This window comes from Spermophilus citellus, assembly GCF_964194105.1.
Source record: "Spermophilus citellus genome assembly, chromosome: X".
In the NCBI taxonomy this organism is placed as follows: Eukaryota; Metazoa; Chordata; class Mammalia; order Rodentia; family Sciuridae; genus Spermophilus; species Spermophilus citellus.
This window is the reverse complement of record NC_138190.1, coordinates 11,802,427-11,806,770: the sequence shown is the minus strand read 5'-3', so window position 1 is coordinate 11,806,770 and position 4,344 is coordinate 11,802,427.

Below are 4,344 nucleotides of genomic sequence, written 5' to 3'. Positions count from 1 at the left end.
TTAGAGACAGGGTCTCACTGAGTTGCTAAGCACCTTGTCATTGCTGAGGCTGGCTTTGAACTCGCAATTCTCCTGTCTTAGCCTCCTGAGCTGCTGGGATTACAGGCACCACCATGCCTGGCTAAAACTGGTATTCTTTTTTAAAGTATTTTATTAGTTATTAATGGACCTTTATTTATTTATTTGTTTATATGCTGTGCTGAGAATCAAACCCAGTGCCTCATGCATGCGAGGCAAGTGCTCTACCACTGAGCTACAACCCCAGCCCCTAAAACTGTATTCTTTATGCTCTTCTTTTGTGTGTATAATTTACAGATTTTCTGTAATGAACTTTGTTTTTCTAGAAAAACAAAAAATAAATAAATGTATCAGCTGGGCCTGGTGGCCCATGTCTGTAATCCCAGTGGCTCTGGAGGCTGAGGTAGGAGGATCAAAACTTCAAAGGCAGCCTCAGTAATTTACCAACGCCCTAAACAATTTAGGGAGACTCTGTCTCTAAACAAAATATTTAAAAGGGGCTGGGAATGTGGCTCAAGGTTAAGCGCCCTGGGCTCAATCCCTAGTAAGAAAGAAAGAAAGAGAGAAAGGGGGGGGGGAGGGAGAGAAAGAAAGAAAAGAAAGAAAAGAAAAAAAAGAAAGAAAAGAAAGAAAAGAAAGAAAAGAAAGAAAAGAAAGAAAAGAAAGAAAAGAAAAGAAAAGAAAAGAAAAGAAAAGAAAAGAAAGAAAGAAAGAAAGAAAGAAAGAAAGAAAGAAAGAAAGAAAGAAAGAAAGAAAATGTATCCAATAGCAGGATCTCTGGATGTCTTGTTCATCCAGATGTCTCCAGTTCCCAGAACAGTGCTTAACAAACACAATAGATACTCCAGAAAAATCTTTTTTGAATGCCGAAGATTTTTGCCCCAGAACTTGTGAGATATGGTTGCTAATGAACAGAGTCAATGTGCAGCTATGTACCAGTATTCTTTCTTTCTATAGTTAGGAGAAATAAGCTTTAATGATCTATTGCACAGAATAGTGACTAAAATAAATAATAGTAGTTTGTTCTAACACACATGCTATCTAAACACAAGACTGAATTCAAATTCCACTTCTAATACTCACTTGCTATGTGACGTTAGTAAGAAACATCACCACCCTGCCTTGGCTTCCTCATCCGATAAGCACTGGTCCAGGCACTGTGGGCACAACAAAACTAAAATCTTGCCTGAAAACATTTGTAGTCCAGTATAGAGGAACAAACACTTGTCAGGTGGTGGTAAATGTTATGAAAAACAAAACAAAACAAAAATAACAAAATAAAGGGGATGGAAAGCAATTACGTGTAGAGGCAGATGAGGACATGTTATCTTATAAAGGGTGATGGGGGAGAGCTAGAGGTTTTAAAAATATCCTAATGTTTTTCGAAGTTGTAACAAAATGTAATCATGAAATCAGTTTAGAGAATGGTCTGTATTTTTAAAAAATGGAATAAAATACAAGAGTGCATCACACATATTAAAGATCAGCACTTCTTTGTATAACTTGTTTCAATTTATATGCACTGTGCACTAATCTGCAAAACACAATCAGGCTTGGAACAAGCAACCTTGAGGTAAGCAGTCTTGGGCAAAGGTACCTCAACAGGGTTAAGGTACCTTGGTTAAGATAATCCATGCCTCTTGTGCACACATATTTGTGCCTTACTTGATTAACAGACTTAGCAGAGTACAGGAGAGACAAAGAGACAAGCACAGAAAAAGTGACCCCCCCAAAAAAAAAAAAATAGAGAGACCAGAGCTGAAGAGAGAAATGCAAACAAAACTGAACCATTAAGTAATCCAAGAGAGATATTTCTTATTATATTTTTACACAAAAAAGCACCTGATGGGGACTGGAGCTGTAGCTCAGTGGGCAGAGTGCTTGCCTAGCCTATATGAGGCACTGGGTTCAATCCTTAGCACTATATAAAAGTAAACAAAATAAAGGCATTCTGTCCATCTACAACTACAATTTTTTTAAAAGCACCTTAAGAGGAAAAAACTAAAAGTTATAGAAACAAAATTGACAAATTCAATAACAAAAAATCCAAAGCTAACAAAATATTCTGTACATGGTATTTTCAGATTAAGTATAAGACAGATAGTACATGAATCCTCTCATACATTCCCCAACTAGCTGGGCATGGTGGTGCATGCCTGTAATCCCAGTGGCTCAAGAGGCTGAAGCAGGAGGATTACAAACAAGTTCAAAGCTGGCTCCAGCAATTTAGTGTGCCCCTAAGCAACTTAGAGTGACCCTGTCTCTAGATAGATAAAATGTTAAAAGGGCTGGAGATGTGGCTCCATGCGGGTTCAATCCCTGGTATCCACCCCCCCTTCCTCTCCCCCCTCCCTCTCCCCCCCCAAAAAAAAGAAATTCCCCAAATATCTGCTCCATGCATACTTTATTCTTTGGCCCTAAGTGAGGTAGACAATATAGAGAATTTAAAGCCATATTGTCTGGAAAGATTTCTTTCTTCTCAGTCCTTTAAACGTTTAATATGTTTTGGAAATCACGTGTACCTATCAGAAATGAGTAAACTATATTAAAGGGAGACAGGAAATCATCTCCCAAGTCTTCTCTTGCTGAGCACATGAAGTTCTCTTTGAAGCAGAACTGTAGGACAATTATTCTAGAACAAGGTGGACAAACTGCAGAATTTCGGCCAAATTTAACCCACATGCTTTTGTATGGCCCTCGAGCTGAGAATGATTTGTACATTTTCGAGTGGTTGAAAAAAATCAAGAGAATATTTTGTGACCCGTGAAAAGTATATGAAACTCAAATTTCAGTGTCTATACTTTTCCTGGAACAGGGCCAGGTTTTTCACATTGTCTATGGCTGCCTTTGCGCTATAACACAGCGGAATCAATTAGTTGCCCCCCAAACCTAAAATATTTCCTATCCAGTACCTTTTAGAAAAAGTTTGGCAACCAGTGTTCTAGAATATGAGGACTGTACGCTGAAACACCCTTGTAACTATTTTCCCTCTCCAGCCACCCCCTCAGCGTTAGTCACTAACAGGATTCCAGGACTTTAACATGGAGGGAGGGCATTAGAATAATGAATTGTATTGAAGGGGAAACCAGAGACACAAGACAGTAAGGTTTCTTTGTTAGGGAACGTTACTAGTTGTGCCACAAACCAGGGAAAGGTCTAGGTTTGTTTCCCGATCACAAAAGTGGGCATCATAGCGGCATCTGCACAGCTGCTTTTAAAGAGCATGAAGGCACTTGGAAAAGTATCAAGGCAGCAAATGTTCCGGGGGTGCTTTTCCAAGGGGAGCCTGGATGCAGACTGCGGCTCCCTTTCCACGTAGACACCTCGGCCGCCTCCCACCACCTCATCCTGTATGGTCTGATCTTCAATTTCTTCTATTCCCCTTTTTGCCTTGCTGCCCCCTTTCTCCCCACCTCCCCCCACCCCGCCCCTCAGGAGCTAAGCTTCTGGGCTGAGCGGACTCAGGTAAACCGTCCGGGTCAGCCCAACCTTGTTCTTTCCAGCTTGGGGTGGGCTCGCCCTGCAACCCTTGCAGGTGACAATGACTCAGCAGGGACCAGGGCCCTGGCCGACAGGAACACCAGTGCAGGAGCAAAATCCCTGAAGCCATAAGGCCGCAAACCAACATTTTAAGGTCCAAACGTGAGAACAAATGAAAATGTAATTTAAGTCAGCTTCAAGCTATCAGCGGCCTGGAGGCCTGTACTATCATAGGCCTCACATTGAGCCTAAGGAGGGCGGCCAGGCGACCAAAGGCAGAAAACGCCCAAGGCCTCTGCAAAATGTCCCCTTTGCCTCAGACAAACACGGCCTTGGCCTGACCAGGCCCCAGGAAAGGCTGGTCGTCCGGATGGGAACATTTGCGGGGTGCAGAGAATTGCACGTCCGTGATTATGGGGAAGATTTTGAGGGCACAGTAATCTCTCGAGAATTGGAACCATTTTCCTCTCTTGCTTTTGAGATTTTGCTTGGCTAAGCGGCTGCAGCCTCCCTGCCCCCTCCCAATCCCACCGCTGCTGTTGCTGCTTCGAGCAACCACGCCCCGCGGGCCCCAGGGCTCGCCAGCCCAGGGATAGCGGCCCCCGCGCAGCCGGCCCGCCGCGCCTCCATTCGCCCCACCCCCGCGCGCCCCCACCCGCCCCCGCGACCGGCCCTGGGAGCGCCGGGCGAGTCCTCGCGCCTGCGCCTCGCCAACTTCCTGCCGCGGAGCGCCCCACCTACCTCCGAAAGCCCACCTCCGAGTGACGCGTGAACCCGCCCGCCGCACACCATTGGTGGAGGCGGCCCAGCCGTTGGCTCCCAGGCCCGCCTCTCCACCGCCTCTCA